The sequence below is a fragment of the Rosa rugosa genome, chromosome 5 (assembly GCF_958449725.1).
Source record: "Rosa rugosa chromosome 5, drRosRugo1.1, whole genome shotgun sequence".
NCBI lineage: Eukaryota > Viridiplantae > Streptophyta > Magnoliopsida > Rosales > Rosaceae > Rosa > Rosa rugosa.
The window spans coordinates 12390203-12401436 of NC_084824.1; the positions used below are offsets into that span (position 1 = coordinate 12390203).

The 11234-nt window shown below is 44.9% G+C and overlaps 1 long non-coding RNA gene across 6 annotated transcripts; it reads right to left on the reverse strand.

Moving 5' to 3' along the window:
* Positions 1–6250: 6250 nt before the first annotated feature.
* Positions 6251–10199, reverse strand: LOC133712301 (uncharacterized). Of its 6 annotated transcripts, XR_009847284.1 has the most exons (6): positions 9721–9772; positions 9593–9632; positions 9073–9475; positions 8170–8944; positions 7036–7191; positions 6251–6485 (listed from the first exon to the last, which is right to left on the reverse strand). It is a non-coding gene; the product is annotated as an uncharacterized LOC133712301 (long non-coding RNA). The 6 variants fall into 6 exon arrangements; XR_009847283.1 differs by having other exon boundaries at positions 9593–10199; XR_009847280.1 differs by having other exon boundaries at positions 9073–9156; positions 9335–10199.
* Between the last annotated feature and the right edge of the window lie 1035 nt (positions 10200–11234).

Genomic DNA, 11234 nt, shown 5'->3' on the forward strand with positions numbered 1-11234 from the left:
TAGGGCGAGGACTGAAGGCAATCCGCCTGCGCCAAGGCGCAGGCAGGACCAGCGGATTATCCAGACTAGTTCCACCAGCAGTGCAACCGCCCAGATATTGGAAAGGATGCAGCAACTGGAGCAGAGATTAATCCGGGCGGAGGCGGTCGCCCCGGCACCAACCCAAAATCCCTTTTTCGCTTCCAGACCTGGACCCTTCACCGCTGCGATTTTGCAGGCTATCAGGCTGGCGTACACAAAAACCCCAAAGATGTCGCATTAGGGCGGAATGTCTGATCCCTTCGTCCACATGGACACCTTCAAGAAAGTCACCAACAACAAGGGATTTGACGACGCCACCCTGTGCCACTTGTTCAGCGAAACATTGGACGGTGAGGCAATGAGCTGGTTTTTCGAGTGTCCGCCAGGGTCCATTGACTCATTCCATGCACTATCACACGCCTTCCTCTCTCGGTTCATCCTATTGTCCGCCTGACATCACAGCACAAGTCAGCTGTTCGGCGTCAAGCAAGGGGTGGACGAATCACTGAAGGCATTCGTCACAAGGTGGCGGGCGGCAGCGTCTCAGTGCCGTGACCTAGATAAAACAATGGCATCGGCGGCCTTCAAGCAGGGACTCCTCAAAGGGCCATTCCTCTATCACCTCAACTACAATCATCCTAATGCGGCATATGACCACGTCATGAGTGAGGCGGTCATCCACGCCCAGGTGGAATTCCTCACATATGGAGAAACCCCACCGCCACCACCAGCAACACCAACAAAGTCAGCACAACCACCCTCCAGTCATCAGGTCCCCGCCAGTAAGACCCCTTCAGCATCGCCAACTGACAAAAAGAGGGAGTGGCAGCAGGGCCACCACCAGAACAAGAGGCAGAAGGACCAACACCACAACAGGGGTAACCGCCCATCCTATGGGGATAACTGCAACAAGCAAACAGAGTCCTCGCAGCGGTATGCAGTGTTCACGGTCCTCACGGCCTCGTATGAAGAAATCTACAATCAATGCAAGGATCAGATCCCACCGCCACCCCCTCCAAGGTACCCAAAAACGGGTAAACCCAGGAACACCGACAAGTGGTGCAAATACCACGAGGACAGCAGTCACAACACCAATGGCTGCAATGCTCTCAAAACGGCCATTGAGACTTTGTACCGTGACGGCAAGATGGAACAGTTCAAGGTGCGCCAACGACCACTACTAATTGCCAACGTTGAGACCTTGGGCCGCATCAACACCATCGATAGCGGTGCTCCAATCACCAGCATGTCTCACAGGGCAAGAAAGCGCTACGCACGAGCTAATCATCCAAAGGAGGTCTGCAACATCCGCTACGAGAGGTCCGCCAAGCTCCCAAAATCAGGTTGGGAACCTATTACCTTCTCAGAGGAGGAGGAGCGCGGGGTGCATCTACCACATGACGACCCATTCTTGGTCGACGCCATTCTTGGCAAATTCTTAGTGGGGAGAATCTTGGTGGACAGCGGGTCCGCTGTCAACGTCATCTTCAGCGGGTGCTACAACCACCTCAAGCGGAACAAGAAACTACTCCAGGATCACGAGCCACTGCTCAGCTTCTATGGCGACGTCACACAACCGCTGGGGTCGGATTACATGCGACTGGTTATTGGCACTAGTCCATGCATGGCGGAGGTGCATACGGAATTCATTATTGTCGATTGTTTCAGTTCGTACAATGCCATCATTGGACGACCAGTGCTTAACAAGCTCAAGTGCATCATTGCCGGATACATGCTTCTCATGAAATTCCCCACACCCAACGGCACGGGCTGTGTGAGAGGAAGTCAACAGTTGGCTCAGCGCGCCGCCATGAGATCCTGACAGTGGGCAACCAGGCACCGCCCCCAAATATTTTCGAGGACCCTAGAGATGAGAAGAAGAAATATGTAAAGAAAGAGCCGGTCATCCCAGACACATCGTTGAAAGTTGTCTGCATCTCGGACGAGCACCCTGAGCGGACAGTCCCCATAGGCGCCCAACTAGACCCAGAGGTGGCGGCAGAACTCACTCAATTCTTGCGTGATAACGCCGCCGTCTTTGCATGGTCCTACGCGGACATGCCAGGTATCTCTCCTGAAATTATTACTCACAAGCTGACCATCAAACCCTCATTTTATCCCATCAAGCAGAAGCGGAGGGCCTTTGATGAAGAAAAGTACCAGGCAATAGGAGAGGAGGTTGCCAAGCTCCAGGGCATTGGATTCATCCGCCAAGTCATCTATCCCCAGTGGATCTCCAATTTGGTAATGGTCAAGAAGCCCAGCGGCAAGCGGCGGATGTGTGTCGACTTCAAAAATCTCAACAAGGCATGCCCAAAGGATAGTTTCCAGCTACCTCGTATCGATCAGCTAGTCGATGCAACCGCCGGACATGAGCTCCTCAGCATGATGGACGCTTTCTCCGGATATAATCAGATCAAGATGCACCCCGGCGACCAGGAATGCACCACCTTCACCACCGACAAAGGCCTCTACTGCTACAATGTCATGCCTTTCGGTCTGAAGAACGCCGGTGCAACTTATCAGCGGTTGATGAACGCCATGTTCGCTGAGCATCTGGGAAAAATCATCGAGGTCTACGTGGACGACATGCTAGTTAAGAGCATAAAGGCCAGCGGACATGTGGCAAACCTCAAGATCATAGTAACCATTCTCCTGGCCTATGGTATGCGCCTCAACCCAGAAAAATGTTTCTTTGGAGTCACCACCAGCAAATTTCTGGGTTACATCGTCAGCGAGCGAGGCATCGAGGCTAACCAGGACAAGGTACATGCCATCCTTGACCTGGCGGACCCCGAGTATAAGGTGGACGTCCAATGCCTCCAGGGAAAGTTAACCGCCCTTTCTCGATTCATCTCCAGACTCACTGATAGGTGTGCCCCATTCTTCAAACTCCTCAAAACGACTCACAAGAAAGTCATCAACTGGAACCCAGAGTGTCAGGCGGCGTTCCAGGGCCTGAAGGAATACCTAGCGGCAGTCCCTCTCCTTTCTGTCCCTGTGCAAGGAGAGACACTGTTCATCTACCTAGCGGTCTCGGTATCGGCGGTAAGCTGCGCCATTGTCCGGCGGGAGGGCCAAGACGAGCTCCCAGTGTTCTACGCCAGCAGAGGCATGAACGGAGCAGAAACAAGGTATCCTCCCTTGGAGCAACTAGCCCTCGCACTCATCGTTGCCGCCAGGCGCCTCCGCCAATACTTTCAGGCTCACACGATCCATGTGTTAACCAATCAACCGCTGAGGCAAGTGATGCAGAACCCTGAACACTCGGGGCGCCTCAGTAAGTGGGCCATTGAGCTCATTGAGTTCGATATCGATTACAAGCCAAGAACCGCCGTGAAGGGCCAGGCAGTGGCGGACTTCATCGCTGAGCTCACCGAGCGTCAGCCAGAGCCCGGAGCGGAAGTGATAACCGCTGAAGAAACAGCTCCGCTGCACTCTGTACATACATGTACATTTACAAGCATAATTAGCTATAATGGGCTACACTCATTGTACCGCTAAAGGTACTAATTCCCGCCAAAGGAATAACATACAGATGCACAGCCAGGCGGGACACATCCTGGGCCTCGAATCACCCCCAGATCACCGCCGACGTGCCGCCACGCACCGCGCCAAGATAGCATCAAAAGCTCCCAGAGCTGGGGACTGAAGCACATCAGTCCCACATCGAAAACAAAGAGAAGATCAACCTCTTCCTCACCTATAAAAGGTTCTCTCCTCTCTCCTCATTAATTACGCATTCAATACTTACCTACTGTTACTTTGTCAACATAAATACATTGACTAACTTAGGCATCGGAGAGTTGAAGACCGCCCGGCGCGGTCTCCCTCTGACGCCCTTTGTATTTTACTTGACAGGTAGCGGAAGCTTTGAGAACACCACAAGTATCGATCCGCCCACCGGATCAGCGTTAACAAAGGTTCAGCTACTGCCGAACTTTTAGACATTAACACACTCAGACTAGAACCTGCATGTGGACGGCTCCGCTAGCGCCAAGGCAAGCGGCGCCGGAGTCATCTTAACAGGACCCGGGGGACTGAACGCGGAGTACGCGTTGAAATTCAACTTCAAAGCTTCAAACAACAAGGCGGAGTACGAAGCACTCATCGCCGGCCTGCTCCTCGCCATTGACTCAGGGGCTGACAGCATCAACATCTTCAGTGACTCAATTAGTCGTTAACCAGGTCAACGACAGCTTCAAAGCCAAGGACCAACAGTTAGCGGCATATTTGGGGTACGTCAAGACACTGCTCAAAAAATTCAAATTTCACACCATCACACAAATCCCCAGGGAAAAGAAGGCCAAGGCTGATTCACTGGCGAGACTGGCAACCGCCCAACCACACCAAAGTCCGGTGGACACAAGAGTAGAGTGCCTCAACAAACCAAGTATCACAAAAACCCTGGCGGAGATCTTCAACATTGAGGTCAGTCCCAGCTGGATGGACGAGATCATTGCATACAAGCGCAGCGGCACATTGCCGGAGGATAAGGTCCAGGCGAGACAGCTCAAACGGAGAGCAACCCGCTATAACATCCAGAATGGCAAGCTTTACCGCCAGGGATTCACCCATCCCAACCTCCGCTGTCTAACCCCGGAAGAGGGAAAGGTTGTTCTAGGAGAGATCCACGGCGGAGAATGTGGAAACCACTCGGGCGCCAGATCCTTGGCCAACCGCACAATGCGACAGGGCTACTTCTGGCCCACACTTGGTGATGACGCCCGGCGGATTTCGAGGTCTTGCCACAAATGCCAACAGTTTGCAGATCTCCCACATGCACCGGCAGAACCGCTGTCAATCATCATCGGCCCATGGATTCACTCCACGTGGGGCCTCGATTTGATGGGAAAGTTCCAAACCGCCAAGGGCCAGTTCAAGTACATCATTGTAGCCAACGACTACAACAGCAAGTGGATAGAGGCGGAGCCACTGACGGCAATAACTACCGCCAAGGTAATTCACTTCCTCTGGAAGAACATCTACTGCCGCTATGGTGTCCCACATACAATCATTACAGACAGCGGCACGCAGTTCAACAACAAGGAACTCATCTCCTTTACCGCCAACTTGGGCACTAAGTTGAGTTTTGCATCTGTCGCCCATCCCCAAACCAACGGCCAGGTTGAAGCAGCAAACAAGATAATCAAGAAGTTGCTAAAAAAGAAACTCGACGACGCCAAGGGTTTGTGGGCGGAGAAACTTCCAGAGGTTCTATGGGCCATCCGGACAACTGTAACCTCCGCCACCGGCGAAACACCCTATTGTATGATGTTCGGAACAGAGGCTATCCTACCCATCGAGGTCACTCAACCTACCGCTAGGGTCGAAGGCTACTGCCCAGAGACCAACATCGACGACATCAACCTGGACAGGGACCTCACTACTAGAATTTTGTTCATAGACATCGGTTCTGGACCGATGTTAAACTAATTTTCGACCGATGTCTTAGTGGGTGTAGAGAAAAGTATAGACATCAGTATAAGCGCGTTTTCAACCGATGTCCCAGACAACAACCAACATCGATTCTAAAACACAAATCGATGTATAATCGTTATAATCATCATAATCTTATATGTTAACTATATTTAATTCTTCATATTTTCACATTTTATGCTTAGTAAAATATATCTCGAACAATACCTAAGTGAACATTTAAATCGATTACAATTTCAGAAATGATGTCTAATACTGTCGTAGACATCAGTGTTCAAAAACTATTGTTTGTTCTTGACCATTTTTACATGCATCTTGCCACCTTATTTTCCTAAGGACGATGTATGTGGCCTTAGGCAACATCGGTTACTTTATTAAGAATGATGTGTTGTTGTACAGGGGACATCGTTTTTGTTCATGTAAAACGATGTTTACTGGTTTTATGTACATCGCTTCTTTTGATATGAACTAATGTGTTATTTCGTCGTAGACATCACTTCAGGTTTTTAAAACTGATGTTCTGTGTTTCATGGTAAATTGGTTTACTTTATAATAAGTGATTTGTACGTCGACAATAGATTACGTTTTCGTGTTTATAAATCGATGTGCACTGGTTTTGGGTACATCGATTTTGTGGGCACATTTCGATATGTTGGTAATCATGAGACATCGATTTTTATTTTGGTACTGATTTCTAATCTCTAAATTGAGATTGCATGCAAAGTTTGCATCTAGCTACTACTTGGAAAAGAAATACATTTCTCAATATATTAACTCAAGCACATCATCTAAAAATTGAGGCATTCCATTAATTATGTCCAAATTCATGATCCAACATAATTCACAAAATAAAACTGCAAACCTAAAAATGCTAGCGTAGAAACATATGAACAAGTTAAAAGATTAGTCACATTTTCAGTCAAGATAAAGAGTTGCATGGGTACGCCAAACTCAAAGATTTCATACTAAGTGTGCCCCATCAGAACTGCAGTACATTTCTTTTCCTGAATATTCCATATCTTAACCTAGAACAAAACCAAAGAAACAGCAGAATCATTAGTAACTAAACCAACTTCTATACAAGGCAGAATTACAGTTTGATCAACTACTATAGGTCTGGAAAATTGAAATGGTCCAAATAATATCAGAGTATTAGGAAATCAGAACAAGCAAAAACATGAACTGAACACAACAAAATGGGCAAACTCTGTGATTGAAATGCTTAAACCAGATAAAATTACTGGAAAAATTCACAGCACAATGCACACAGCCTATGAAAAACAAGAATTGAAGTGGCTCAAATAGCATAACAGAGAACCAAAACCAGAATACTGCGTCTGGAACATGACATGAAGCATATAAATATATTGCTGCAGCTCATTAATCATTAGCTCTGAGCTCAGTGCTCAGTGACAGCATTTTTGAACAAGTAAAGCCTGAGCACACTCAACTTTGTATTTACAAGGTCTATTGTACTGCACAGACTCAAGACAGTATCACTTTGCATTTTGGGAATTCACACACATGTTAAGCCAAATTCAAAATATAGGACTAGAATACAACACTTAAAATTACCTATATGCTGGAGAAAACTAACAGCAAATTAAAGTGCGCAGGACTGAATGGTCTCCATATGTAGCCAACGACTGATCCAAGGGATGTCTCGAAGTTCTTGCATGAGCTGGGTACTCCATCCATCTGTAATCCCAGTCACAATCTGTAATCCTTGTACTGTTCAAGAAATGCAATATTAGTGCGACAAAAATGTACATGTAGTACAAGGGAGACATAAACTAAAAAATAAAGATGCATGCACCCACATCCCCACACCACAGGAACACACAAGTAGGCACACAAATTAACTTGAGATATGTGAACTGCGTGCTTTCTTATGGCATAAACACTAGTAGACAAAAATTATAATAGAAATATAACATAAATTATAATATATAACATAAATATATATATATATATATATATATATATATATATATATATATATATATATATATAGTGTGTGTGTGTGTGTGTATTTGTTACCGAGAAAAGAAAAAATAGTTTCCACCATGCTTATAATAACAACATGACAAGCTTAATCTTACAAATGATCCCCCTTCCCACTTCACCACATGTTTTTCCATCATAGAAAGACAAGCATGAAGCCTTCTTACTGACCTTGTTGTTCTTGGCCCAAATTTTAAAATTTGATTCCAAAATACAAAACAATGGGAGGGTAAACCGAAACAACGCCCTTATAGGCAAGGTTAGTTGTCTGATCCCGAAAAGAGCAAATTCTTTCAAAAATAAACAAAAAATTTGCTTTATTTTGGCTGCAGAAAACACTACAGGAAATAGAATGTTATTGAGTTATGAACTTTGCAAGTTGCATCTTTTTCAGCTATAAAAAACTCAGCCCCACAAATCCAATTCATTAGTCCTTTTTGCGTTGGTGTGTGTTTTTGAGGTTTATACCATACCAAATTTCAAGACCAAAAACCCTGATCTCATTTGGGTTCCTAACCTTCTCATAAATCAAACACAAATTTCTACAAGAATCACAAGTATCACCATCATAAAGAGACTCCCTAATTTGGTAATTGTAAAAGTTTCAACACTAAAATCCCATCTTTCCCTGAAGTTTCTCACAAACAAAAACAGAAAGCCCAAAAAAAAAAAAAAATTTGAATCAAAAAGAAGAAGAAAGCATACCTCTAAGAACAGCACCACACTGATACATAGAGTAATCAGCTAGCTCAGGAAGAAGATTCTCACACTTTGGGCACTGAACCAACCTCACTTTTCCACCTGAGTCCCCCATTGCTCATAACAAAAGCAACCCAACAAAACCCATAAACCCAAAACAAACAAAATCCCACTGTTGACAGTCAAAGTTAGCAGAGAAAAAACCCAAAACAAAAACAAAAGCTGAAAAAATGATTCAAGGGGTTTGAAATTTGGAATTTGGCGTCAAACATTGATTTAAAATTGAAGCAACTCTTGCAACAAGCATTACATTCAATAAGCATGCAAGAGTATAACACTTCAGTGACTACAATGAGAAATGCAGTTCTAGAAAGATTCAAAAGAGTACCAACAGTTTAGAGATAGTAACAGTTCTGGCTTTCTGTATCTAATCTTTATAAGTAATGGGCATCACCCTTACCTGACAGAGTTTCATTGAGTGCGAGTGAGTGTATATAGCAAACTATACACAGATGCGTACACAAACATACAATCATCCACAACTCCGATGCAAAATAAACCAGTCGTAAAGGGAAATTGAAGAGCATATAGTGAATAAGGATAAAAAAGGGACCTGTTTGACGGACTCGGCAATCTCGGGGCCATACCGTCGCCGGGGAAGATTGAATTCAATAGTATACCTTCAAAAGGATGCTCAAATATTGAGTCCACAATCGGGCGTACAAGCTCCGGCTTTAAAAGGATATCTCTGAATCCTGAGATGTGAATTCCAACATATCCCCTGCAGAAAACCAATAATAAACAAATTAGACTCACAGATCACTCATACAATCAGATATTATGATCAAATTTCCAATTCAAAATCAACCAGCCAGAAATAGTTGAAGAATCTTGGGATCAGAAACTTACTTCTTGGCTGATTCGCCTTTGACTTTAGCAGCAGAGTCAGGGGCCTTCTTGTCATCCTGCTCCTAAACCCAAATCCAAGTAAAACTGAAACATAAATAGAGATGAATCTCACTTTATTTACTCTATAACACAGTGCCGGCAATTTCAATAGACAAGGAACAACAGAATCTGCATATTAATAAACAAAAAATTGCAAATAACATGTGTAAGCAAGATAACTAGCTTAACATGCACACAAGCGACAGAGACCACAGTTATGAACCTTATACAACACAAGGCTACGAATAAACTTGACTTCTTCTTCACTACAATGTCCCTCTTCTTATTTATCATCAGGGAACTCTTTCACAGAAATAGGAAGACATATTCGATCTTCTAAGTTCATCAAGTCTTTAGCCCCCACCTTCACGAAAATCGAAATCAGAAACAAAACTACCCCATATAATTGCAACAAAAGCTCTGAGCTCTACCCATTAGTCCATTACAAAACAAAACAAAAGTTAATACAAATTTCAGATACCCTTAACACATTGATCCATGTCAGATGCTTCTCTTCGAACCTGTGATAAATAATCAAAGCAAACCACTTTCCAATCACCATTCAAGAACCCATTTCCAAAATGTAATGAAACTTCAAAAGACTTCAACCTGTCTTAAGCGAAAGAGCTTCTGAACAAGGCTTCTGGGAATCTCGGGGCAGCACCTGGTGACCCATTTAAGCGCCATCGTAGCTGAGGAGGTGGAGGGTTTAATATACACATCTCTGAGAGCTCTCGTCCCAAAGCGGCGCTGTTTACGGTGGCAGTGAACGGAGGTAGAATGAACCACTTTTTGCGGCCTTTTTTTTTTGTCTTGGTGAAATGTTTGGGTGGTTGCGTAAGATCGGGAGTAGTGGAAAGGTGAGATGAAGAGCCTATCGCCGACGGATTCGGCCGAGGAGGAGAGTGGAGCAGAGGGCGGAGAAGACCAGAGCGAGCCTCTTCAATTTCTTCGACTCTGCCAATCTCAGATCGAGGCCGGCTCAGGATTCAAAGCTGTTACTTCAATTTCAGATCGAGGTCGGGCTTTCGGCTCTTCAGATTCCGGCGGAGAATGGAGGAGGAAGGTTCGTGAAGTTGATTAGGAGCTCGAGTTTGTGATGCTGGGGTTGAGAATGGATATTAGGGCTTGAGGCAAAGTGAGAAAGTTTTGGGGTCGGGCCGAGTGCTTTTTTTTTTAAGTGTGAAAATTTTAAGTTTTCGTCCCCGCGTCCTTGAATTCATTAAAACACTTAGCGCGTCCACGAAAATGAGGTTCCCGCAAATTTTCAAATAAAACTTTTAACACCGGTTATTTTAAGAACTGATGTTAATGGTATACATTTAAATCGGTATTTTTCTAAAACGATGTTAACTTACTTTTTTACATCATGTGCAAGTCTAACCGATTTAAATGATGTGATGTAAATGAACAGATTTCTAGTAGTGCCTCCTAGAAGAAAAAAGACACAAGGCCTACTTGCACAACTTGCAAAAACAAACAGCGGGTATCGCGTTTCTACAACGCAAGAGTCAAGGCCCGGAACCTCCAATTGGGGGACTGGGTAATGAAGGAAGTCATTCCACCGCCAACAAAACTCCGCCCAACTTGGGAAGGTCCATACAAAATTGTGGAAGTCGTTAGCCCAGGCACCTTCTACTTAATGGGCAAGGATGGCGTCACGTCGACCCACCCTTGGAATACCGAACATCTCCGGTATTACTACAAATAGACTTACCGCTACCCAGGAGCATCTTGACTTAGCTAAAATTTTTGTTCAATATTTAGCTAAGGGAAGCTACCCAACGGGTACTACCCCGCTTTTGTACACGCTGATCAATCAGCTATCAATGAAACGAGGAATTATTCAAACCATTGTTACCAAGTCTAGCACCAAGGGCAACTGGCAACGCCAGCAATCGTCAGCGGACCACGTCCGCTACATGGTGCACTTGGACCAATCTTAATTCCTTTAATGTTTCATTGATTGACAAAAGAAAACTCTAAGTCAAAATACTAGCGGTACAAACACATCATAACAAACACAAATTCAAAAACTTCATTCCATTTCAAAATATTTGTTACAAGTTGTTATGCCTCAGCGGCTACAAAAGAAAAGGAAAGAAAATATGGTAAAGGTTCCA